The sequence below is a fragment of the Somniosus microcephalus genome, chromosome 33 (genome assembly GCF_052327205.1).
Source record: "Somniosus microcephalus isolate GS21.2 chromosome 33, FLI_Smic_1.0, whole genome shotgun sequence".
Classification (NCBI taxonomy): domain Eukaryota; kingdom Metazoa; phylum Chordata; class Chondrichthyes; order Squaliformes; family Somniosidae; genus Somniosus; species Somniosus microcephalus.
Window position 1 is genome coordinate 21800969 of NC_141019.1, and position 27840 is coordinate 21828808.

Genomic DNA, 27840 nt, shown 5'->3' on the forward strand with positions numbered 1-27840 from the left:
CTGTTCTCTTCTCGGCGAGAATGCTGGCAGCAGTGGTTCGCCATGTGCTGGCCATCCCTTCACCATTAAATCATAGACCCGTGATAGTGTCGGGTCATTCCGTGTTTCCTTTTCTATGTTTGCATTCGTCACAGGGAGACATTCGACTATGGTCGAGTGGAATAACTCCATTGGATCCACTGCAAGGTCTTCTTCTTCCACCGTCGGCAACGGTAGGCGTGACAATCCATCAGCATTTCCATGCTGTTTCGTTCCTTTGTACTCGATGTCATATTGGTGTGCCCCTAGGAAAAGGGTCCATCTCTGCAGCCGTTGTGCCGTCATTATCGGTACGCCCTTCTGAGGGTTGAAAATAGAGACAAGAGGTTGATGATCGGTTAGTAGAGTAAATTTTTGACCGTGCAGATAGTGATTGAACTTCTTCACCCCCCACACTAGGCTGAGGGCCTCTCTGTCAATCTGGGCGTAGTTACGCTCGGCAGAAGTTAACGAGCGTGACGCAAAAGCTATCGGCCTCTCTAAACCATCAAGGAATTTATGTGACAGTACCGCCCCAATGCCGTAGGGAGACGCATCACACGCCAGCCTGATTGGCAGTGCTGGGTTGTAGTGAGCCAATACTTCCCTTGAAGTGATTAAGTCCTTACTCTTCTGAAAAGCACGCTTACAATCATCGTTCCATTTCCATGGTACCCCCGTTCGTAGCAGGGCGTTCAGTGGGTGCAGAATTGTCGACAAATTCGGCAAAAACTTATGATAGTAATTCACCAACCCGAGGAATGACCTCAGTTGCGACACATTTTCAGGCGCTGGGGCCTTAACAACCGCTTCAATTTTGTCAGGGGACTTATGTAACCCCTCTTCATCAATCACGTGGCCACAATACGATATCTGTTTCTTAAAAAATTCGCACTTGGGGCGGTTGGCTCGCAGCCCATGTTCCCGTAGTCTAGTGAGCACCTGTTCTAGGTTGTTCAGGTGTTCACTGTCATCTTCACCTGTTACAAGGATGTCGTCCAAGTAACACTGAGTCCCCGGAATCCCTTGCAGGACTTGTTCCATCGCTCTTTGCCATATCGCCGGAGCCGATGCTACTCCGAATACCAATCGATGATACTGGTAAAGACCTTTGTGAGTGTTTATCGTGAGATGCTTCCTAGAGGACTCTTCAACCTCCATCTGCAAATATGCTTGTGCTAGGTCAATTTTTGTAAAACGCTTCCCTCCAGACAGTGAGGCGAAGATGTCTTCTATCCTTGGAAGAGGATATTGTACTGTGTGAAGGATAGGGTTCACCGTCACCTTGAAATCCCCACAGATGCGAATCTTCCTTGGCTCTCCGGACTTATTGCTTAACGTTTTCTTCATGACAGGAACGATGGGTGGCGCCCACTCGCTCCAGTCGACCTTAGACAACATGCCCGCCTTCTCCAGATTCTCCAGCTCTGCCTCGACGGCTGGGCGAATTGCATATGGTACCGGTCTTGCTTTGAAAAACTTGGGAACTGCATTCTCTTCTATTTTTATCGAGGCGGTTACGCCTTTAAGCGTGCCCAGTTCTTGTTGAAATACCTCTTTGGCGTTAGCTAAGATTGTTGACAATCGTCCAGGAGTGACGTCTTCATCTTTTTTACCATCCACCGTCATTGCATGAATGGAATGCCAATCTAAGTTTATCTTCCTGATCCATTCCCATCCCAATAACGGTGGTCCACCATTTGGCAGTATGTAGAGATACAATTTCCGTATTTTCTTGCCATTGTATTCGACAGGCACCCTTATTTTTCCTCTGGGGTATACTTTTTGCCCCGTATACGTCGTCAAGACGATGGATGTCTCTCTCAAGGGTATGTGTGAAAATAGCCGCTCGTAGTCTTGTCGATTCATGACGGTTAGCGCTGATCCTGTATCCAATTCCATTTTAACTTGGGACCCTGCTATCGTGAGGGTGACCCAAATGGTTCGGTGATCCTCTTTTGCGATTACTTTGTGAAGTTTGAGACAGCTTAGTCTCCTGTTTCCGGATTCACTATCGCTCATCTGGTCTTCGGAACTACTGTCCGTCATCTTTTGTACTTTCTTGTACGGTTCCTCAGTAGCCTTTTTGTTGTCGCTGGTCTTCTTCCCAGACCTGCAAACTCGTGCAATGTGTCCAATCTTCCCGCATTGTCTGCATATTTTGTCTTTGGACCAGCAGTCCTTCTGGTCATGGTTAGTTCTGCCGCAGCGATAACATTTTGCAAATCCCCGTGTCATTTCGTGGGTGCCGTATTCCTGTGGTTTTTGTTGAATTTCTGCAGCTCCCCTGGCTGCTGCTTCATACGATACTGCCACGCTGAAAGCCTTATCTAGCGTCAGCTGTTTTTCTGAGAGTAACTTCTTCTGTGTTCCTTCACTCAGGAGTCCACAGACAAATTTGTCCCGTAGGGTATCTGCCAGTCCTGCTCCGAACTGGCAGTGCTTTGATAGCTTGCGTAGTTCCGTAAGATACTCAGCATTGCTCTCATCTTTGTGCTGAGTTCTCCTGTGGAATTTAAATCTTTCTGCTATCAACAGCGGTGCAGGGTTTAAGTGTTCCTGTAGGACAGCAACAATTTCGTTAAAACTCTTCGCCTTCGGTTTGGCTGGAGTAATCAGGTCCCGCAATAGGCCGTACGTTCTAGCGCCCATTAAGATTAGCAATATCGATGCCTTTTTCCCCTCCGCTATTTCGTTTGCCTCGAAATATACCTCGACTCTTTCCACATACGTGGTCCAGTCCTCTAATGTATTATCAAAAGCAGTGATACAGCCAGTCTTCGGCATCTTGCAAATCTAAAATGGCGCCTCCCGCGCTTTGCCTTCTTCCCCGCTGTTGTTAGCGCTGCTTTCCACGGTTTCTTGCGCGTTAAATATTGATTCTTTTTCTTTTATTATTTTCCCGTCGTGGAGCGGACCCTCTGGGACACTTCCCTCCCTCTTCTTAGGTCCGAACGCTGCCCGGCTTCGAAGCACCGGCCGCGCCCTGTGTGCTTTGATGTAAGAAAAAGGAGACTTACCATCAAGTAACTTTAAAGTAAGCTTTAAGTAACTTATAAACACACTATATACACAAGAGAGGTCTTTACCATGCCTCTGGTAGAAGCCTCTTACAATACTGAACAGACCAGTATTTATACCAGTCCAACAGGAAGTGACATATGACAGGAAGTGAGGTATGTACACAGTTCATAGTTCATAGTTCACAGGAAGTGATGACATAACTTCCCGGATGTTATCATTTTTATCACATTCTTCCCTCCTGCAGGATTAGGAGGCTGTGGTCTACCTTTTGGTCCGCAGCCGCCGAACAAGGAAGAGTCGCACCCGTTTGGATTCCCGTCGTAGAGGGTCGCTGGTCCGCTTACATGCGGTTGGCCATTGGTCAGAGTCTGTGTGGCCTGGATTGCCCTGTGAAGGGTCGGGGAGATCATGGCTTCGAGTACGAGCCCCAATAGGTTCAAAGTCGGACTGCCTCTGTTCAGAGGGAGGTGCAGAGCTGGTCTGTGGCGGATCAGTACTTTCATGCGCGGTACTGGGAGGGTCGCAACCTTGAGCACGGGGTTCTACCGGCACCAAGCTAGTTGGTGTCCGATCAGGATCCTGGAGAGGGGTACCCGATAGGTCCCAAGAGTTTCCTGGTGAAATGCCATCACCCGATGTCCCACTAGGTCCTGGTGGGCAGGGAGCCAGATCCCGTAATGATACGGTAGATTGTCGGCCGTCGGAATATCGTATGTTTGCATAGGTGGGGTTGGCATCGGTTAGTTCGACCTCGTCTACAAGAGGGTCATTTTTAGACGTCCGAACGTATCTTCGGAGTAATACAGGTCCAGGAGTAGTTAGCCATGACGGGAGTGATGTCCCATGAGATGAGCGACGCTGGAATCCAAAGAACCGCTCATGAGGTGTAGTATTTGTGGCTGTAGAAAGCAGGGACCGTATAGAGTGCAATGCATCCGGAAGCACTGTTTCCCATTGCTGGTCTGGTAGGCCCCGAGATCTTAAAGCGAGACGTACGGAATTCCAGATGATACCGTTATACCTCTCTACCTGCCCATTTCCGATGGGATGGTATGGTGTTGTTTTGCTTGTAGCAATTCCCCGTTCTGAGAGGTAGTCCTTGAGTTCCCTTGACATAAAGGATGGACCCCGATCTGAGTGAATATAAGCCGGCATGCCACAGAGAGAAAATACCTGCTCAAGGCAGCAGATTACTGTGGACGCCAGCATATTGGAGCAGGGGAAGGCAAACGGAAAACGTGAATATTCGTCGATCATGGTGAGCAAATATGTGTTCCGAGTTGAAGAGGGCACTGGGCCCTTAAAATCGATGCTAAGTCGTTGCATCGGTTGGGTTGCATGTATGAGTATACCATCTGAGGGGCGGAAGAACTGAGGTTTTAATTCCGCACAAAGCCGGCATTCTGAGCATATTTTCTTTACATCTCCAGTGGAAAAAGGGAGATTCCGTGATCGTACGAAATGTAGCATGCGCGTAACGCCAGGATGACACAAACCATTGTGGACATCCATGAGAGTGGAGGATGACATAGTGGAGCAGAATGCCCGTGTGAGGGTGTCCGGGGCCACATTCTCCTTGCCAGGCCGATAGAGAATGGTATAACCAAAAGAGGCCAGTTCCATCCTCCAAAGTTGTATTTTATTATTCTTAATTTTGGTTCGTTTTCGATTATCGAGCATGAAGGCGACTGATCGTTGGTCCGTGATCAATGTAAAGTGCTGGCGAGCTAGAAAATGGTTCCACTTCCGTACTGCCTCTATGATGGCTGTGGCTTCTTTCTCAACCGGAGGATAATGTAGCTCGGCACCTTGTAAGGTCCTGGACATAAATGCTACAGGACGACCTTCCTGATTCAGAGTAGCCGAGATCGCCACCTCCGAGGCATCACATTCAACCACGAAAGGGAGATTCTCATCAATGGAGTGAAGAGCCGCTTTCTCCAACTGTTTTTGAGAAGGTTAAAGGCTGCAACAGCCGCTGTTCCCAGTGGAAATGATCTAGCATGCAGCAAGGGTTGGATTTTGTCCGAAAAATGAGGAATCCATTTAGCGTAGTATGCAAACAGACCGAGAGCCCGACGTAAAGAAGCCGGATTCTTAGGTGACGGGAGCTCTTGGAGCGGGCGAAGTCTTTCTGGGTCTGGCTTAATGATACCATTGCCTACGCAGTAGCCAAGGATGTTGATGGTCGGTTGCGACTCAACAGATTTGGATTCATTCAGGGTCAAATTACGGCGATGGAGGGCATCCCGAAATTTTTGGAGGTTGGAGTTGTGTTCCTGTTGATCGTGACCTGCAATGGTAATGTTATCAAGATAGGGAAAAGTGTCCCTTAGGTTTTCCTGCTTAACCAGGCCATCCATTGCCCGTTGAAAGACAGCCACTCCATTAGTAACCCCGAATGGGAGGCGACGAAATTGGTACAGCCGTCCATTAGCCTCAAAGGCTGTGTACTGCTTATCTGAGACCTTCAAGGGTAACTGATGATAGGCACTTTTTAAATCGTAAGTTGAGAACACTTTTGGGGTCACATAATTGACAAGTATCTTCAATTTAGCAGGAGCATCCACTTTACATTCATCCAGAAAATTCTCAAAAGTACGATACCAATGCTTCCATACCCTGCCAGCTGCTGGTGCATTCGGGTCCAAGTCCAGCCGAATAGGTCTAAGGATTTTCTCCATGATGGGTGGTTCCCTGGATCCTTAACTTCCGAGTTTGTCTGAAGGTCTAGTATTTGTCAGTGTAAATACTAAGTTACTTAAATTGATGTAAGAAAAAGGAGACTTACCATCAAGTAACTTTAAAGTAAGCTTTAAGTAACTTATAAACACACTATATACACAAGAGAGGTCTTTACCATGCCTCTGGTAGAAGCCTCTTACAATACTGAACAGACCAGTATTTATACCAGTCCAACAGGAAGTGACATATGACAGGAAGTGAGGTATGTACACAGTTCATAGTTCATAGTTCACAGGAAGTGATGACATAACTTCCCGGATGTTATCATTTTTATCACATGCTTCACCCTCTCTCTCTCTCTTTGCTTCCCGACTCGCTGCCCGGCCCCGTTGAAAAGCCACCCGATCGAGCTTCAGCCCGCCGCAGCCCACGAAGGATCAGAGCACTACCTGCCACCAGCCCGATTAGCTGGGAAACCACAGACCGAGGAACCCAGCCTGGCTCTGGAAAGTCTCTCCTGCAAGTTTTCAAACCGATGATTGACGGTCGACGCCCGTTTCTCGAGTTTCTTTGGACTCTATTTTTTTTAATTTCTTTCTTCTGGCTCCGACCTTCAACAACGTCGTCTGAGGTGCTGCCGAGTTGCAGGTAAGTTCGTTTCTTACTCGTCGCCAGTGTTAAGTCCGTGATTGATTGAGACACGGACCAGCAGGAGTGAAAACAAACAAGTCTTTACTGGTGGAAGTCAATAGTGAAAACTAACAAACAGAGGCTCTCTAGCGCCTTTTATACAGGGGTGGTCAATGCCGGTACTGCAGTCTGAGACCAGTTATTCTCTTAAAGGTACATACACAACAGTCTCCATGCCATTTTGTCCATTTGCCTCAGCATCCCTACTGATCCCTGCCCCCCCCCCATGTTGTTTAGTCTGGTTCATGTCAATTTACAGCCCTTTCCATTCCTTCCAGGTCTGATCAGGAATCACATACACCTCTTCCATTAATAGCCTTGGAAATTTTGGAAGAAACCCTTCATTTGCTCCTTAACGAGTAAAAACTTGATTAAGAAAGGGTTCCGTATTAGGATGTGCTGCACCTGCTTATTCCCAGGAGCTGAATTCCTCTTTGCATTAGATGCAGAAACATTGCAAATCAGTTTGTAAAGAATGGGTTTATGATTTCACGACATCTGGTGGAAATCTTCCAACACCACTCTCTTGGCATACCTTGACAGACATTTAAAGGTTGATTCCCTGACTGGGTGCCCCCAGAAAGGGGCGGCACTCACAGAGAGCATTGCCCAGGATATCGCAGGTCCACTGCCCTTGATTTTCTGCCCATTAATTTGAGTGGATGGAAAATCAGGAATTATAGGCCTGTGATTTCCTGACCAGTGAACAGCCAATTGGAGAGCCAGCCCTTTAGCCTGTGCTACCTTTTATGCACAGAGCAATTTTTTCCTCCCAAGAGTTGGATGTTTGTCTGCTACAGGCATCCATACTAGATTGCTATAGCGGTTTGGTCATTTCTCAATTCCAGTAATGTATTAGGTATTAGCCGTGGCTCAGGTGGTAGCACTCTCGCCTTGGAGTTAGAAGTTCCCACTCCAGAGGCTTGAGCACATAATCTAGGCTGACACTCCATTGCAGTGCTGAGGGAGTGCTGCACTGTCGGAGGTGCCATCTTTTGGGTGAGACGTTAAACTGAGGCCCCGTCTGCTCTCTCAGGTGGATGTGAAAGATCCCATGGCACTATTTTGAAAAAGAGCAGGGGAGTTATCCCCGGTGTCCTGGCCAATATTTATCCCTCAACCAACATCACTCAAACAGATTAACTGGTCATTTTTTTTATTGCTGTTTGTGGGAGCTTGCTGTGTGCAAAATGGCTGCCGCGTTTGTTAAATAACACTGACTTCACTTCAAAAGTACTTCATTGGCTGTAAAGCACTTTGGAATGTCCTGTGGTCGTGAAAGGCGCTATAGAAATGCAAGTTCTTTCTTCTATTCTGGTCTAGATAACAACTGATGTAAATATGGAACGATTTGTCTATTTTGTTAGTTAATTAGGTACTTTAGTCCAATTTGTCATTTACAACATGAACTACATGTTATAGATAACATAAAACATTTAAAAAAGATATTATAGGCCTTCATATGCATTATTGTTAAACGTTTGATACATGCAGTATAAAGAATGTAAGTTTACATTGCTAACTGCCACTTCATACTCTGACAAACGAGTCCCAGTCTGGTGTTATATCTTTATGGGACTGACAGCAAAGAAATGTGAGGAAGACTGATGAGGTGTGTTTTCATAGTTCGACTGATTTTTTTTCTCTGTATAATGCATTCATCCAGACCGTACTCAGGGGGCGGTGGGAGCAGGCTGCAGAAAGGAAGTCCCTTTCACTATATGAAAGGTTAATTTGTATACCTTGTTAGTTTTTGAAGCTCACTCAACAGCCAGTGAGCTATGACAACCACCAGACGGGTGCTTTATTTATGCTTTTGTCAGTCTGCAAATGTTCTGTTCACACAAAAGTCTTCTGAGTTGGAAAATATCTACTTTTTAAAATTTACATTTTTCACCATCTTGGGCAGGTACAGTGAGAGTTTGCAGAGTTGCCATGTAATTAAACTCATGCAAAGTAATCTGAAATCAGGAAATTCCAATTTAAATAGTAAAAACACAACTCTACTGTTTAAAAAAAATACCATGCTATCATAAACAGGAAACCATTGTACAGTAATAAACTCAAATCTACATTGTATAAATTTGACTTTCCTTTGCCAAACAGACCATGCTGCGCAAAACATTAATGGATTCAATTACCTTCTTATGCACTCCACCCCCCCTCCATTCCAAAAATAAATCCTTTCCTTGTCATGTACTCAACAAACTCATCTGATTGACTGGACCTAACTTAGAGTGACCTTGGGTTGCTGTGTCCTGTTTTATTTTGAAGCAGGACCATTATGAGACATTTAATTATGTGAGGCCATACGCAATGTTTTTCTTAAATAAAACTGGAATGGGGGAAAGATTGGCTTGTGATTTACAAGCCTTTTACAACTGGGCAAATGAAGGTTTTATTGCATTAATAACTAGATTAAAGCTCAGATGAATGATCTATCGAGTAAAGAACCATTAAGGAGACAGTATCTCTTTTGTTTGGATTGAATAGACTCGGCTTCACTGCTTTTGAAAGTGAAACCTTAAGGGAATTCCATATTACTCATTTCAACCAAAGTTTAAGGTTCATTAATTAGGCTTCATGAAAAAAAAAAATAACATTTGGAAGCAAAAGAAAAATAGTGGACTCCATCTTAGCCAGCCTGGACAAAGCAACAATAGAAGGGATGTAGTGCCCTCTTTGTACAATCGGGTTGCCTCCAACAGCAAGAACACCATCGGAGGCAGCCCTATAACATGAAGAGCCCATCGCTTGTCTTGTTGCAGGCAGCAGAGTCCATCTCGAGGACCGGTGCCTCCAATGGAAAGTGGCACCAGCGATAGTTGCCCCTGGTCTGCCATGTTGGATCAGCCTACTCCTAAGCTGGTCCATTAGAATCCTTGCGGAGTGTGCCTGCTAGCTGCTGTTGATTACCTGCTATTCTGAGGCCGCCTTTCCCATTTAAATCCACCAAATCACCACCAGACTCAGTGGCGAACAGACACATTCCATGAAGGTCGCCTTACCTGACTTTGGCAGAGCAATAATTATGGATAAGGGAGGTCATGCGCCCCATCTTAATTCATCCATCCAAAAGCATCCTAAGGTCCTCCCTTTGCTGCATTCAATGCTTTTTAAATGATCCCAGGGTCTTTGCCTCCATCACTCGATCTGGAAATTGATTCCACACATTAATCACTCTTTGTGTAAAGAAGAATTTTCTGACATCACTCCTAACGTTAACTTTTACTAGTCTGATCCTGTGTTCCCTTATCCTACTCCTACTTAATTTAAAATAGTATTTCAGGTTTTTGTTTTCTAGTCTCTTAACAAACTTGGAAATGTTGATAAGATCACCTCTCTGATGCCTCGTTTCTAGGCTCAAAAAAAACAAGTCTTTCCCCATAACTCATAGTCCTGACACTAAGGATCAGTTTTTCTCTGCACTGCCTCCAGCACTTGAATGTCTCTCTTGTTCTTGACAACTAGAACTGGATTAGGTTTTCAAGGTGCGGTCTGATTAGAGCACCGCACAGTTTGAACGTGAGCTCCTCTGATTTATATTCTACTGTTTGGGTATACGGTACAACATTCTATTGGAGTTGCTGATTACTGCCCTGCATTGGTTGGACATGCTGAATATTGAATCAACTGAGATTCCTGGATCTACATCAACTTCATACCTACATTACAACAGTGACTACGCTTCAAAAGCACTTCATTGACTGGAAAGTGCTTTGGGATGACCTGAGGTCATGAAAGATGCTAAATAAATGCAAGTCTTTCTTTTTACCCACCTTAGTGAAATGTAAGCTTTCAGTGTCCCCTTGTGGAGCCTCTTGCGCACACCTTTAAAGAAGGAATCGCAATATTGTGAAGCTAGAGTGTTATTTTGGAGCCATACAAGTATGTTCTAGCAATTGACATCAAAAGAGTATTTGCAACACTTCCTTCATAAAGAAGGAGTCATGAAGAATCCATTAAGGGTTTTGATAAAGCCATGATGAAAGGCTCCAGTATATTATATATATGTTAGTAGGAGTTAGTTTGACCTCGGTACTAGCTCAACTGTGTTTCAGTATACTATAGAGTGCTCAGGTGCAAGGAAGATGAAATTTGTCATCAATATAAAAGATGACCAGTCCTACAGTTTCTCTTGTAAAACAAGGAAACTGTAATAAATTGCACAGGACCTTTCCCACTGCAACAACAACTGAGCCGTTTCTAATGAGCATTTCTGAAGAAGTGACTTATTGGAAACTACTTCAAACAAATGCCCTTCATCATAGGAACCAGACCCTTAAGCCCCATTTTCCCCAGGGCTGTTGATTTTGATCAGTTAAAGAACAAGGTGTACATTTTAGTAAATGAGGAGGAGTGGTGTCAGAGGCCCACGCAGGACTGTGCTGACAGACTTAGTGCAAAATCTCACTCTTCTGATTAGAATTTGACTTTCTGCATGTGAATGGTTCAGGAATTGAAGTAGAGAAAATTAATTCAGCTCCAGTTGTCAATCAGAATGTTCTCTACTTCTCCAGTGTAAACATAACGTAATACATGGGATTCCACTCACCTCCAATCCCTTTATATTGTGGTAGTTTAACTTTTCATCAGTCAACTGACAGAATAGGAGCAGCCTTCTGACACGGATGCTGCTCTGTGATTGGTTAAAGAGGAACATCCTTTTTGGGTAAGGTTACTTTCAATGTAAAGTATAATCCCTCATTCAGTTTACTAAAATGTTTTTTTTAATCCTCCTGCCTGGTGGGATCAATTGTGATTTATTATTAAATTGTAAACTGTGGAGGCGTCAACATGGCTGGTGTGGGAAATGGAAAATACCAAAATGGTGCAGTAGGGGTGCTCTTCTAGGATTGGAGAGAGGTACACAGGCTGAGGCAGGGTGGAGGGAGCTGTACCCATGACCTTATCTGTGCCAAACTCATGTCTACCCTAAGCAGGAAGCGATTAAGCTCCCATGGTATGCAGTTGAGATAGCTTGACCATGGGAGCATCGGTCACTACTCAGTCAGATGTAATACTGGATGCCCAAACTGGAAAGATTTATCGCCGAGATTTTCCTTACCTTGGCGGGTCCGTGGTGGGCGACGTTGGTGGCGGGTCCCTACCCCGCTATTGGCTCCATCCAGCACTGGAAAATGATTTTCCGTTGATGGGGCTTGCTAAGCCCGCCCAGCGCATTTCCCGGCCCAATTAGAGGAAGCGGGTCTGGTGGTGTCATTCATGATGCGTCATCAGCTGGTTTCCTTAAAGGGACCATGGCCAACTTTCTTTTAACATTTGTGCTGTCAGTGTTCTACAGCATTGAGGTGCTGCAAACACTAACAATCACTGCACAGAGGTGCAGGGCTGCATCCAGGTTCTCCCACAACTCCCTCCATATGCTTATGGAGGGAGTCAGAGCACGCAGGGAGGTCCTCTTCTCTTCCCATGGGCGGAAGAGACCTCCCCAGGAGACCAACGCAGCCTGGTTGCACATTGCAGAGGAGGTCACAAGCAGGGATGCTGTCAGGAGGACCTGGGTGCAGTGGCGCAAACCTTTCAGTGATCTCATTGGATCATGAAACGTTAGTACAAAGCCACACTCTCCTTCATCCTGCTGTGCCTCTCATCACATCCCCATCACTCTGCCTTCCCTACCCTACTCCTGCACATCCTTACTCACACCAATTTACCTTGCACCTCCACCCATCCCTCTCTATCTACATTATCACTTCCCCATCTCACGAGCCACCCCTCACACTCACCCTCATCCTAGTGCAATCATACCAACTAACAACACAGAAGTGTAGCCACTTGGTTGTTTTAGCCAATGTTCATGTAAAGTTTCTGTTAGTGTGCTGTTAAACATTGAAACCTTTATTTTCAACACTTTGCATTCTTAGGCAGATTTGTGTGCACCTCTGGAAGTGGTTTAGTGAGTTGCAGTGAATGGTGAGACATAACGGTACCCACCCCCTCCCCCGCAATGGTGGTGAGTGTGAAAGGAATGGCTTGGACATTGTAGCGATGCTTTATGGAGTTGGTGTGGGGTGGTGTCAACCTGGTGCATCATGTGGCAGCCAGGGTGTGCAGCATCAAGTGAAGTAAATCTGGCCATGGTGAGGCCATCCCTGGCCTCCCGGGCAGCAATGTGCTCGGGTGCTGATGCCCTCTGTCCTGTGCAGCATCAGGTGATTGCAGAGAAGGTTGTTGGTGGTGTTGTTATTGTTGCTGCTGGTATGCCTGGTGCTGCTGGTGTTAGGGCTGATCGTGGTGGGATTCTGAGGACCAAGGTGAGACAGTATAAAGGGCACCCATGTTGATGGAATAGATGGCAGGTGAAGTAGAGATAGCGGAAGCATACTCTCAATGGTGAGAGAGTTCTTTCAATGAGGTATGAATGGATAGAGAGTGGAAAGCCTGCAGAATCTGTGCTGGAAATGGACTGAGAAACAGCTTGTGCTAAGGAAAGTGATGATCTGTCAGGTGGGAGCTTTTACTGTACATTTGAAGCTGTCAAGGAATCAGCTGGAGCAATGGCCACTGAACTCCCGCCTCAGGTTGACAGCCATGGTTCCCGTGGCCATGAAGTTAAAGTCACAAGGTAATTTTAAAAAGCCTGTTAATGATCATTGTCAACTAGATGGCAATGAGTTTAATTGGGTTGCCCACCGCTGCCTGTTGGGTCTGCTCAGCGCTGACAGACCCAACATTGGGAGAGGCAGGTTGACAGCAGAGTCCCAACCCGCTGTCAAAAAAAAATCTAATTTCCCACCTGACCCACCACCGATCCCACCCACTGACCTCCCGGAAAATTCCGGCCTTAATTTCCCCAACACTAAAACCCCTTGCCTGATGAGCAGAGAATTTTTTTGGTTTGCAGAAGGTGGTAATGGGGTCCAGATTAAAATCAAATTCATAATTTAGTACTCCATATTTAGACTGCAGTTACAGTGTGAACAGAATGCTCAAAGATGGGTCTGTTTATATATGGAATTAATCTACTTATGAGTGGGAGCTTGAAGATGGATTTGTGCCTGTGGTACTCGTGCGTTACTTGAATTCCATAGAAACATAGACGATAGGAGCAGGAGTAGGCCATTCGGCCCCTCGAGCCTGCTCCGCCATTCAACGAGATCATGGCTGATCATCCAAACTCAGTACCTTGTCCCTGCCTTCTCCCCATATCCCTTGATCCCTTTAGCCTTAAGAAATATATCTAACTCCTTCTTGAATATATTTAATGAATTGGCCTCCACCGCCCTCTGTGGCAGAGAATTCCACAGGTTCACCACTCTCTGGGTGAAGAAATTCCTCCTCATCTCAGTCCTAAATGGCTTACCCCTTATCCTTAGACTGTGACCCCTGGTTCTGGACTCCCCCTGCCACCGGGAACATCCTTCCTGCATCAAGTCTGTCTAGTCCTGTTAGAATTCACTTGTCAGATCAATTCTGTTTTCAGTAACTCGGTATTGAGTATCCTCTGCCTCTTAAGAAATAGATTTGATCTGATCTTAATTAAAATTAGTGCAATTTGTGAGAAATAACAAGTCAGTCTCACCATCAAAACCACCCAAAATTGAAAGGTTACAGCACATTCTAATTAACAATAATATCCTCTGGTTTAGTTCAGTCTATATTTTTTTAACTCAATTTTGAATCAAATGCAGTACATCTGAAATGCAAATAATGAATTCTACTCTACTGTAGCATGTTGTGTTTATTTGTAACAAGGATCACTGTACACTTATGTGGAAGATGGTGTAGTATTCAGCAGCTTCCAATGATGCAATTGTGTTAGAGCTGTTCTAAAGCCTGTCTCACTAACTCTTGCGTGTAGTGTTCTTGGGACAGCTGCTGGAAAAGGCCAGGCTGCTCAATGAGAGACCACTACTAGAACGTTCTTTGGGAGGAGGTCCATGGAATCGTCTGGTGACCACAGAAGGAGCTAGAAGGTAGCTGCTGGTGAGAGACCCCTTGGACCACAGGCGGAGCTGGGGAGAATCTGCAGAGGAGCACACCCATGATCACGGGAGGAGTTGGAAGGAAGCTGCTGATGAGAAGCACCTTGGACCACAGGCAGAGCTGGGGAGAATCTGCAGAGGAGCACACCCATGATCACGGGAGGAGTTGGAAGGAAGCTGCTGGTGAGAGACCCCTTGGACCACAGGCAGAGCTGGGGAGAATCTGCAGAGGAGCACACCCATGATCACGGGAGGAGTTGGAAGGAAGCTGCTGGTGAGAGACCCCTTGGACCACAGGCGGAGCTGGGGAGAATCTGCAGAGGAGCACACCCATGATCACGGGAGGAGTTGGAAGGAAGCTGCTGGTGAGAGACCCCTTGGACCACAGGCGGAGCTGGGGAGAATCTGCAGAGGAGCACACCCATGATCATGGGAGGAGTTGGAAGGAAGCTGCTGGTGAGAGACCCCTTGGACCACAGGCGGAGCTGGGGAGAATCTGCAGAGGAGCACACCCATGATCACGGGAGGAGTTGGAAGGAAGCTGCTGATGAGAGACCCCTTGGACCACAGGCGGAGCTGGGGAGAATCTGCAGAGGAGCACACCCATGATCACGGGAGGAGTTGGAAGGAAGCTGCTGGTGAGAGACCCCTTGGACCACAGGCGGAGCTGGGGAGAATCTGCAGAGGAGCACACCCATGATCACGGGAGGAGTTGGAAGGAAGCTGCTGGTGAGAGACCCCTTGGACCACAGGCGGAGCTGGGGAGAATCTGCAGAGGAGCACACCCATGATCACGGGAGGAGTTGGAAGGAAGCTGCTGATGAGAAGCACCTTGGACCACAGGCGGAGCTGGGGAGAATCTGCAGAGGAGCACACCCATGATCACGGGAGGAGTTGGAAGGAAGGGGCTGATGAGAAGCACCTTGACAGCTCTGGAGCAGCTAACTGGTGAATAGACTTGTTTCATGTTATGGATTTTGAAATGACCTCAACATTGTAGTGACATTTCTAGTTCATCAAGAGTTTGGCGGAGGGTTCGTAGTTTGCTTTGTGAGCACTATGCATGAAGGAATGGTGGTTTGTAGAGTGATAGGATTTGCCTGAGTGATGGGCATCTTAAACTGAAACTATTCAGCAACTGTGCCCATTGATACGTGCAGATATTATGCCATCAAACACAGCCAGTGATGAAAGTACAGATTGAGTATGATGGGCTCAATTTAGAACAAATGATTATCTGAATTAAAAAACAAAGTAAATTGTAGGAGAAAGACTGAAATTAAGGTTTCCCTGATTGAGAGATAAGATGAATTACTCCATTTTTATTTTTTAAATTGTTAAATTACACATTTATTGTCCAGGTATGTGATAAATTAAGGCTGGGAATTGGTGGCCAACATAAAGATTGATAACCAGACACATTTCATTGACAATGATGGATATAATAATTGAAACTGTTCCAGTTTAGTCTGATTATAAGCACTTTATCATATTTAAACAAGAATTTTGTACTGCACACTGTGCATGCTTTTACTAATGTGGGATTCAACAGCAACATTATGGCCACGAATTTAATTCTGGAGGCGGGATGGGGGCGGGTCAGCTGGTTTCTGGGTTCCGGTCCCGCCCCCAGCTGCCTCCGCTCTGCAGACGTGATTTTCCCTTGATTGGCCTTGTTAAGACCGCCCTGCGGGCTTACCAGCCAATTAACAGGAAGCGGGTCTGATGACGTCATTTGATGACGCGTCATCTGCTGGTTTCCTCACAGGGACCACGCACAATTTTATTTTGACAGTTGATCTGTCAGTGTTTGACAGCATTGAGGTGCTGCAACCACTGACAATCACTGCACAAAGGTGAACACTTGCACCCAGGCTCTCCAATGACTCCCTCCACATGCTTATGGAGGGAGTCACAGCACGCAGGGAGGTTCTCTTCCCTTCCAAGTGCGCAAATTGGCTGCTGCATTTCCTACATTACAACAGTGACTACGGGCTGGATTTTGTCAATGGGGAGCTTTTGGAGGCGGGACTCCCACTTGTCGGGTTTTAGTCCCAACTCCATCGACCTGTGGCCAACCCACGCTATTTTCCCTTGATTGACCTTGTTAAGCCTGCCCAGCGGGCTTAGCAGGCCAATTAAGGGGAAGCCGGTTACAGAGAACGTCAGCGTATGATGTTTCATCTGTCAAAAATTTTCGACAGATGAATTGTCATCGTTTGACAGCTCTGTGAAGCTGTCAAACACTGACATTCTCTGTAGTTTGATGAGTTCTTGTATTCAAGACTCATCAAACCTCTTTTGTGAGCAGAAATTAGATGGTTGTTGCATCGGAGAACGCAGCAGCCATTCTGTCATCTCTGCCGGTGAGATGCGAGACTCTCCGCATCCCCAACTGTTGAAGCCTGCAGGAAGAAACAAAGGTAAATAAACATTTTCTGTCACTTTTCACTCACCTCACATACTCACCTCTCCACACTTGCACCCATCACTTACCTCCACAGCGCACTTTTGCACCCCTCCGACCCCCGCAGACCCATTGCTCGCCTCGGTGACCCTGGCGGGGTTTCCCGACATTGGGAAGCCCGCACCTCTGGTGGAAAAATGGGGATAATCCTCTTAACTGCCTGTTAACAGACAGTTAAGTGGCTGTAATCCCCTTCCCGCCTCCAGGAGACGGGACCCGGCGCGGGTCGGCTACCCGCCTCCTGGGAAAATGGTACGGAGGCGGGTTGGGGGCGGGATGGGTACCCGCCTCCAGATTCTGCCATTTTCCCGGCAATCCCGCCTCCAAACCTGCCTCCCCAGGGCTGGCAAAATCCAGCCCTACACTTCAAATGTACTTCATTGGCTGTAAAGCGCTTTGAGACATCCGGTGGTCGTGAAAGGCGCTATAGAAATGCAAGACTTTCTTTTCACTTGTAGTTTTAATATGCCGTGGAAATGATAAGTGTTACTTTGGACATTTTTAAGTTTGGCCATTGTTTTTCTGCTGTGGCTATAAAACAAAATTACTTTTTCATTAACACTAAAGGGAAAGGATTCCTTTTTAGTGGCCCAACTATTTGCACTTCAGATGCTTGGACCTCAAAAAAAAAAGAGATATTGAGGCTTCAAAGAGAATACAAAGCATGTTCTCCGTTGACTTGATCCTCATATTGATTAGTGGTATTGCCTCATTGAAGAACAGTTACAAAGAACTACGGGAATAGTTTTGTGTGAACTCTTTGGAGAATGCAGGAGTGTGTGGTTAATCTCAGTTAGTCTTCCTGTCCCTATTATTTTGATTCTGAGGGCATGATCTCTACGCTATCTCAATAGTCTGAGTACAAATTGCTCATGCCCCTTTCAAGTTCTTTATTTTTTTATGGGAAGAAAAAAATCAATTTGAACGTTTCACTGTATTGTAAAAATTTTATGAGTCATTTAATACTGGTGCTTGTTGATAGCTAAGGCACAGCTGGTATCTCTTATGAAATGTAATTACAGCACTTTAAATCCCGTCAGAGCTGGGATTTGTAAATACAGAGGCTTGTAGGTTTGGATAGCTACTCTCAAGTAGACGAACAAAATGATCATGTCTCTTTAAATTGTTTGTGGTTTAAGTAATCTAAATCTCTTCTCAATTGAACAGAGCTGTTCCACTCACACTTTCGCTATCGTATTGTCTCTTAAGCCTGCGCCTTGACCAAAATACACTAAACCGAGGCTTGGCTCCCTGTTCTGGTAGGTCACGTAGATATAAAAGTTGATCCCATGACACTATTCAAAGAAGAGCAGGGACTTCACCTGGTGTCCTGGTCAAGATTCCTCCCTCAACCAAAATCACCAAAAACAGATTATCTGGTCATTTATCTCACTTACTGTTTGTGGTACCTTGCTGTGTCCAAACTAGCTTCTGCATTTACCCACATAACAACAGTGACTATACTTAAAAAAAGGAATTTATTGAATGTAAAACGCTTTGAGATGTCCAAAAAGAAACATGATATGGCACTGTAAAAAGTCTGTTCTTTCTCCAAACAACATTGGGCTGGATTTTCATTCCGAAGTCGGGAAGGAGGCGGGACTACAACTTTCGGGTTTTAGTCCCGCCTCCATCGAGATGCGGACAATCCACGCGATTTTCCCTTGATTGACCTTGTTGAGCCCGCCCAGCGGGCTCAGCAGGCCAATTAAGGGCCACCCGGCAACAGGTGACGTCACAGACTGAAATTTCATCTGTCAAGACATGTTGACAGATGAAATATCAGTGTTTCACAGCTGTTTGAAGCTGTCAAACACTGACAGTCTTACTTCTAACCTGAGTCCTTCTACGCAGACTCAGTTAGAAATCTCGCTGGCACTGAAAGCTGAAGGCTGTCACTTTTGACAGCTCGCGGCCATTCTGCTTTCAGTGCCGGCTGAATGATGGACTCCTGAAGCCTAGAGAAAGGAAGGCTGTAAAGGTAAGTACAGGTAATTTAAACTTCTTTACACACTTTAGACACACCAAACACACTTACCTTTGCACTCATGCACCCATCACTCACCTGAACACCGACATCTCGACCCCTCCAAGTCCTTCAACCCGACTGCCCGACTCCTCTAACTTGGCGTGGTTTGGAGCCGTCGGGAATCCCACACAACACCCCTCAAAATAGGGATTGGGCTAAAAACTGCCTGTTAACTACCTGTTAACAGGCAGTTAATTGGCACTAATCCCTTCCCGCCTCGGGTCGGCGGGTCCCAGTGCAGGGCGGGTACCCGCCTCCTTTGAAACTTACATGGAGGCGGGTTTTGGGCGGGATGGTGTCGGGACCCCCGAATTCGGGATTTTTGCCCCCGCACGCCTAAAAGCCCGCCTCACGGCACACTGAAAATCGACCCGAGTTGAATAGGCCATTTATAACATACAATTTACTTTGATGTAATCATTTTCAATTTTGCATTGATGCAAAATGTGTGCTATAATTTGCATAAGGGTCTCCCTAATCCAATTTTGGTAAGTGGTGTAGACCACTTCCAGAAAGTAGTCTAACTCTGCTTTGGTCTCACTCTGACAACCAGTGCAAAAGAAAGTTTAAAAATGTTTCCAGCTCCATTTATAATCTTATGCTGTCCCATCAGCTTCCTTCTAACATTAAATTTAAGCAGCATCCAGATCCCAGTGAGGGGGGCCCTGTGCAAGCACCCAAATGCAAGGCTCAATTTTCCCTAGCCAGTGAGTGATATAGTGCTGTCAGTATAGGAACATAGGAATTGCTAGATGAAAAAGACCAAGGTCCATCAAGTTTGCCTTCTACCATCCTGGTAGCCGCATGATAGAACGCCAATGGAGTTGTTGACCAATCATAGCAATCAATCTCTATCATACAATTACATAGAATTTACAGCACAGAAACAGGCCATTTGGTCCAACTGGTCCATGCTGGTGTTTATGCTCCACACGAACCTCTTCATCTCACCCCATCAACATAACCTTCTATTCCTTTCTCCCTCATGTGTTTATCCAGCCTCCCTTTAAATGTATCTATGCTATTTGCCTCAACTACTCCCTGTGGGAGCGAGTTCCACATTCTCACCACTCTCTGGGTAAAGAAGTTTCTCCTGAATTCCCTATTGGATTTATTAGTGACTATTGTATATTTATGGCCCCTAGTTTTGGTCTCCCCCCACAAGTCTTCTCTATGTCTACCCTATTAAACCCTTCTATCAGGTCACCCTTCAGCCTTCCATCAATTAGTTTACAACAGACCCAGACATGAGGTGAGGAAAACTCCCAGTGGTGGAGAGCTTTGGAAACCTTGGCCTAGAAATTCAGTATAGCCACGTTTGGGGCGCTACAACATGGCGTTCGCTAACTTTTGCGCCCGGCGCAACTTAGCGCCACCTTCGCCGATATTTGGTTGCATCGCCCCAAGAGGTTGCTGCTGCGCTAAAGCAGGCGATGCATGACTATCATTAGGCGCTAAGCCGGCGATCCGGGGCGCAAACACCGAAGGCGGGCGCAGCGCAGGTGCGGCGAGTTGCTCATTGAGGCCAGACAGTCAGGCGCCGGTTAGCACTTAAAGGGGGAGGGTGGAATTGCTTGGCTGCCACGCCCTGCACACTGCAGCCCTAAGGCAAGGCCTGAACACTGCTTCTGGAACAGCTCCACGCCCAGGAGAATGGAGAAGGCCAGGGAGAGAGCGCAGCGCTTCGGCGAGGGTGACCTGAGGCTGCTGGTTGGCGCAGTGGACCGCAGGCGCCATATCCTCTTCCCTGAGGGTGGCAGGAGGCCGCTGCCCGCCAAATATCGGAAAGCATGGAGGGATGTGGCAAACAGGGTCACGTCCAACAGCGTGGTTGGCAGGACACCAACCCAGTGCCGGAAAAAATTCAGCGACCTCACTCGGGTTGTCAGGGTGAGTACCCTTTCCAGTATCCTCCTCATCTCTGCATGTGCACCTCACTTTATGGCCAAACAGGTCTGAAAGCCCTAATGGCCAGCCCTCATCCAGCAGCTATGGGACTGTCATGAAAAGCACTTGCGCAATCAGGACTTTAGACACTGTCAGGGCTAATCGAACATGGGAGGCAGTGCGGGCAAGATCAGGACTTGACACTGTACTTAGAGGCGGTCCTTTCTCTTGCAGGCCAAGCTGGCGCATAACAGAAGACAGCAGCGACAGACCGGGGGAGGCCGTCCTGACCTGAAACAGCTGAGCGACCTCGAGCAGCGAGTGGAGCGGATCATGGCAGGCCGGCTGAGTGGCCCCGTCACCACTGGAGATGCTGACCCTGTTCTGGGCACCAATGGTAAGGTCATCACCTTTTTGACCTCTCCCTTTCCACTTGCGCCTCACGCCAGCATCCTTTGCCACTATCGAACCAATGCAGTGCACAGCAGCACTCATGCCTCCCTCGCTGCCGCCCTGTCCTCACTCTAAAGCAACTCTTGTGCCTCCCTGCTTTCAGATGGTGACTCGCCAGGTGAGGAGGCGGCCCCTCAAGCTGGCACTGTGTCCGAGTCAGACATAGAGGAGGAGGAAGAGGAAGCCAGCCCATCAGGGACACCCTCAGCCGAGGCAGCCCATGGCCATGATGGTGACACGTCTTCCCTGGAGGGGAGCAGGGGGGAAGGGTCGGAGGATAGTGAAGCTCCGGGGACCAGCGGGCTGAAGCAACGCGGGAGGGGTGGGGAAGCTCGGCGGCCTTCTCCCCGGAGGGTGAGTGCGGCCTCCAGTCCTGCTACGGTGAGCGCAGAGGAGGTGCGGCTCCTAGCGGAAATGGGCGCCCAGGCTGAGCGCAGGCACACTGAGCTCATGGTTGCAGTGGCAAGGATGCCTGACTCCATAGAGTCACTGGCAAGGAGTGTGCAGGAATTCGGGGCAGCACAGGCCAGGAGTCTGCAACAATTCAGTGCAGCACAGGCCAGGAGTCTGCAACAATTCAGTGCAGCACAGACCAGGAGTCTGCAGGACATCGTGGCAGCACAGGCTAGGAGTCAGCAGGACTTCGCTGCTTCACAGGCGGCTTCTAGCCAAGTGCTCAGTCGTGCCGTGCATTCACTGGCTGCTGTCATGCAGACACAGACCAGGGCCACACGGGCACTAACTGCTGCCACACTCGCTGGATCGGCCAGGCATCGCTGGGGCACTCGCTGTGCCACAGCAGCCCAGCAGTCTGTGCCTCAGCAGATTGCTGCGCATGCTGCAGTGCTGGCCCGTGCGCGTGCCAATGTCTCAGCCGACCAGGGAGTGCCTGTGATCTGTCAGGTTGGCAGCATTCCTGCAGCCAACACTGTCACTCCTCCATTGCAGCTGCCAGCAGCTGTTGGACAGACTGCTGCTGCCCAAGCAGAGTTGGAGCAGTCAGCAGCCGGCCCCTCCAGGCCCAGAGCTGGTCCAGGCTGACCCCCAAGGGCATCTGCCATCTCACCATCTGACCCTCAGCAGCCTTCCCCCAGCCTTGCTGCAGCCACTGGGGTCCCATTGAGGGGGAGCTGCAGGGCGGGTAGGGGCCAGTCACGGAAGCGAAACGGATCACCCTCGCAGGGGAAAAAGTAGAAGGTGTGGCCAAATGTTTTGTTTTACTTATAAAAGCCAAGACTGGTGTATTTGTTTCATATTTAAAGGCCGAGACTGGTATATTTGTTTTACTTGTAAAGGCCGAGACTGGTGTATTTGTGTTTTTGGGGGGGGTTTCTCTCCATTAGTTTGTCATGTGGGAAGGGCACAGAGGTATCATAGTAAAAAAAATTCTTAAATCGCACTGTCCATGCTTTCTTTTGGAAGTCCTGGTTGCCCTGCTCGGCTGAGGGCTTGTGGAGCGGCTACATTCATCTTCTGCCATTGGCACAAGCCATTCCCTGAGAGGGGGCCTAGAACCGACTTGCAATAAGCCGCCGACGGGCGGCCCTTGCACTTTCTGCCTCCCTCCTGTGCTGGTCCTCCTCCTCCTCCTCCTCTGGTGGTCCTCCAATGTCTGCTGGCAGTGGCTGAGTCCTGCGGATAGCCAGGTTGTGCAGCATGCAGCACACGACAACGAAATGGGAGACTCGCTCAGGCGAGTACTGTAGGGCTCCCCCGGAACGATCCAGACAGCGGAACCGTTGCTTCAGCATGCCGATTGTTTGCTCAATGATGTTCCTGGTTGCTTGATGGCTCTCATTGTATCCCTCTTCAGCAGGGGTGCTGGGCGCACGGAGCGGGGTCATCAGCCAGGTGCACAAAGGATAGCCTTTGTCCCCGAGAAGACATCCTCGTGGGTGAGGCTGGGCCTCGAACATGTCTGCCACAGAAGTCTGGCGCAGGATGAAGGCATCGTGGCTGCTGCCTGGAAAGCGGGCATTGACAGCTAGGATGAGCTGCCTGTGGTCACACACCAACTGCACATTGAGCGAATGGTAGCCCTTCCGGTTGCGGTAATCCTCGGCATTCTCTAGAGGTGCCCGCAAAGACACATGCGTGCAGTCAATGGCGCCTTGCACCATGGGGAAGCCCGCTAATGCTGCAAAGCCCATTGCACGCTGTTGCTGCTTGTCAACGGTCATGGGGAAGGAGATGAACTGACGTCTCCTTCTGAAAAGGGCATTGGTCACCTGGTGGATGCAGCAATGTACCGCAAACTGGGAGATGTTGGAAATGTCCCCAGTAGTGGATTGGAAGGAGCCGGTGGCATAGAAGTTGAGAGCCACCGTCACCTTCACTGCCACCGACAGAGACGTCCTGCTCCTCAGCTGTGGCTGCAGATCTCTGCGAAGCAGGTGGCAGATCTCAGTGACCACCGCCCTTCTGAATCGCAGCCTTCAAACACACTGCTCCTCAGACATGTTCAGATATGAGAACTGCTGGCGGTATACCCTGGGTGGGTAAGGCCTCCTTTGCCGATGCCTGTTGCCCCTTCTCCGTCTGGCCATGACTTGCACTCTCTCATGGCGCCTCTGAGCCCTTTGAATGCAATGGAGAAGCCCAACGTTTCCACCCATTGCAGCCCCCATTATATGTTTCCAATCAATGCTATGACTCTGAAGTTAAAGACAAGTGCAAAGCTGTGGCCTGAAGCCACAAGTACCTGTGCGAGTGTTGAGCCAAACCAGAAAGCTCTCTACCTTTGTCTCTCTCCAAAGATCCGTCTCTCACAAAGAAGGAGTGGTGCAAAATGGCTGCCATTTATACTGCAGGAGGAGTCCCCTTTAATTAGCGCCCCCCGCGCCCCGCAGCGACTGGGAACCGTTCCCCTCTACCAGTCGCTAGGGGTGCCAGGCGCACAATAGGCCGGCGCCGCTGAATTTCCGGTTTGGGGCGCACAAAGGGCGTTGCACCATGAAATGACGTCAGGATCTGCGCGCGCAGCTGAGCGCGCGCAAAGGTTTTGCACCGCCGCTAAATCTTAACTGAAGTTCACGAGAGGCGCAGATCGCGCTGCGCCCGGGCGCTAGCCGCTTAGCACCCCACTTCTCCTCCTCCTAAGGCGCTAGCGGCTGGCGCAAACAATTGAATTTCTAGGCCCTTAAGTCCAAAGTCAGTAGTTCCTCCCAAGCATGCAACACTTACCACGTCATGTCTCAAATTACTCAAATACTGTATCCCAAAATGTTATTTTCTGAAATAAATCTATCTAATTTGCATTTGAATTAATCAATACCAACTGCTTCCACTGTCGTCCTCAGGAGCCAGTATAACTTGGATTTGATGGCCCCGCATCCCTGTAGGTAGGCACTAATCTCAAACTGGTACCTATAGTTAAAGGACTCCTTTCAACTCCACGTGTCACACCCAATTCCCTGTCTGAGGCACCAGGCAGATGCTCTGATAATGCGGGCCAGCCACTGGGAGGTGTGCAAGTTTGACCTGGGGTGACACTTTTAATTTTCAGAACCTATCCCGGTGGGAGGCACCTTGGTCCTGCAGAACAACTCTCTGCAATGACTGGGAACTTCCCATTTGAGGAGGGTCCAAGCCTATGTTGTAGTGCAAGTGGACCAGTACTTCTTTCTTTGTTTTGCCAATATCCTCCCCATCTCTCTTGGAGGTACTGATTCAGGATGTAATAGGGTTCCACAGGCAACAGCAGCACCTTGGGTAACGTTTATCAATGACTGGCCTGTTTGGACACCATTCACACCTTTGATTGCTGTGATTATCTCTCTGCCGAGGTGTGATAAAGGGCAGTTAGAAAGATTACCTGTAATCATCTGGCAGTGTTCTCTGACTATATATGCTGTGCCTATATGCATCTCTCCACTTCACCTGACGAAGGAGCAGCGCTCCGAAAGCTTGTGATTTCAAATAAAGCTGTTGGACTATAACCTGGTGTTGTGTGACTTCTTACATTTGTCCACCCCAGTCCAACACCAGCATCTCCACATCATGTTTATCAATTGGCCATCCCTCGTGTGATAACTTACATGATGAGTTTCTACAGGCTACTTAATTGTGGAGGGCATCACAGTTGAGGTCCACACACACACCTTCCAGCAGAGGTTCAATAGTGATCCGGAGTGGGAACCCAGGCTGATTTTTCCCCATCCTTATCTCAGGGGCGTTGAAGCTAATTGTAGTCAGATGAGATCGGTAAACTCAACAGGGACTGGGGCCGAAATTTGGGACCTTTCTGGTCTGCATGGTGCAGCACACCAGGCCATTTACCCACTAAGACACGGGCATCAATAAATTTGTACTTTACACCTTATATTCCATACACTACACAAACATGAAATCGTAACTCTTGAGCAGCACTGAGGAGGTTGTTGAATATTGGGCTACCTTTTTTGTTAAAGAAAAATGCACACATTTATTGTCAGGGTCCTTCAAGTGAGGATCATGGGATATGGTCCTCTTGTGCCTAATGAACACAAAGGACTGGGAAGTGACATTAGGATAAAAGTGCTGATTGAACTGGCCAGATTCACAATATATTTCATCCTGACAACTTGACGTATCAATCAGCCAGCACTTTTGCGTTCTGCTGTAATTGGGCTTGATGCAGCTCAGGAACCCGACACCCGGGGGTTGGGGGCAGGGGATCCTATTTCTGGCTGAAACGGTTGATTTGCAATACGTGCTTGTCAGGATTTTCTACTGACAAGATGGGACAAAATCTCTGTGGATACTAAAACATCAGGATACATGGGCAAACCCTACCCTCGCAAACCGTTTAAGCTGATTCCCAGCCACTGCCTCTCTGCACAAAGGTTTCATTTACAGGGGAAGCTGAAACTGTTGTTAGGGGTTGATCAGTTCCAAATGTTGTTGTTATATGCAGTCCTGATAAATGGATAACTAGTTTGTCGGAAAATGTTTCGCCTGAATCTGACCCAAGGGGTTAAGAGGCAGAACGCGTGCGACTGCACAGGCAGCGCGTGCGCAGTGAAATTCCTTTTTTTTTCCAGAGTTGCCCGAGTGTAAAGGCCTCCGGTTTTTACGCCTGGAAAAACCAGACGTAAGTACTTAGTTTTACAGGTAAGTGGGCTTTTAGTACAATTTAGACATTTTTTTTCCACAGGTTTATTATTTTTAAAGAATTTACAGTAAGGTAAGTTTAGTTTTAGACCCTATTTTTTAAAAATTGATTAATTGTTTAAAACATTTTTTTTTAACTTATTTATAGTTAATATAATCAATGGGATGTTTTTTAAAATTTTATTTAAAGTTAAAGTAGTGTTTTGGCAGCCCATACTTTTCATGAGTTTGACAGTTCTTACTCTCAAACTCATGAATGAGTTTCCCCGCCCCTGATTGGTTGCACAATGCTCACCTGATCCCAGCCGGCACATCGCACTAACTACGCCGCTGGATCAGGTAAGTGTGGTGTATGTGCCTTTAAGAGCAATTATGGTGTATGTGCCTTTAAGAGCCCCAGGTGTGCGTAATGCCAGTAATTGCCACTTGGGCTATATAAGCCTGTGTATTGTGTATATCCTTTAGAAACCCCCCCCAAACTTGCTTAGTAAATACCTATGAACCAACTCCTGTCTTCAGTGTCTTTATCTACACACGGACACTACAGTGGCGACGAAGTGGAAACGGACTTACCTGCAATTCGGCAGCACCTCAAGGACATCGATTCCTCCAGCGTCCAGAAGACTCAAGGAAGTAAGAGAAACTGTGGTTTCACCAGCTGGCCAAGCTGGTGACAGGTACTGCGCTAATCCTTCCTGGGCGTCAGGCTGGAGCTCCAGCGGTGGGCTCTACAGCTGAGACAGGCAGCGAAATCGGAGGCAAGCAATAACGGACTGGGAGGGTGCACTCGAGAGACGGCCGGCGCGGCAAGCAGGTCAGCGTTTAGACCTCCGTCGGGAACGAGTCTCCAACAGTGAATAAACGGAAACCACAGTAAAACAGCGTTGTTATCGGTAGCAGCGGCGGGAAAGCGCGGGAAGCGCCATATCGTTGCTACAGAGAGAAAAAAAAAGCGCGGGAAGCGCCATATCTTTTCTGAAATGCCTAAATCTGGTAATATTGAGGCTTTTGATGGCGAAATAGAAGATTGGACCACATACGTGGAAAGAGTAGAGGTTTATTGCACTGCAAATGGAATAACAGATGAAAAAAAAGCTTCAGTACTTCTGAACTTAATGGGCGCGAAGACATACGGGCTGTTACGAAATGTAATCACTCCAGCCAAACCAAAGGACAAGAATTTTAAAGAAATTGTTGATACCCTGCAGGAGCATTTAAACCCAACACCGCTGCTGATAGCGGAACGATTCAAGTTCTTCAAGAGAAATCAACACAAGAATGAAAGTAACGCTGATTACCTAACCGAATTAAGAAAGCTATCAAAGTACTGCCAATTCGGAGCAGGACTATCGGATTATCTTCGAGACAAATTTGTTTGCGGTCTCTTAAGTGAAGGAACACAAAAAAGACTGCTTTCTGAAAAAGATTTAACATTGGACAAAGCTTTCAGTATGGCTGTATCATACGAAGCAGCAGCAAAAGGAGCTGCAGAGATACAACAAGAGACACAGGACTTCGGCACCCATAAAATGACACAGGAGTTCGGA

General features: G+C 47.5%; 1 long non-coding RNA gene across 1 annotated transcript in view; it reads right to left on the minus strand.

Moving 5' to 3' along the window:
* Positions 1-27840, minus strand: part of LOC147096999 (uncharacterized) — a 212444-nt gene that overhangs the window by 120431 nt on the left and 64173 nt on the right. The window contains exons 2-3 of the long non-coding RNA XR_015074455.1: positions 10197-10248; positions 9426-9570 (exon numbers count right to left, since the gene is read on the minus strand). This is a non-coding gene — a long non-coding RNA (uncharacterized LOC147096999). The remainder of the gene's footprint in view (positions 1-9425; positions 9571-10196; positions 10249-27840) is intronic.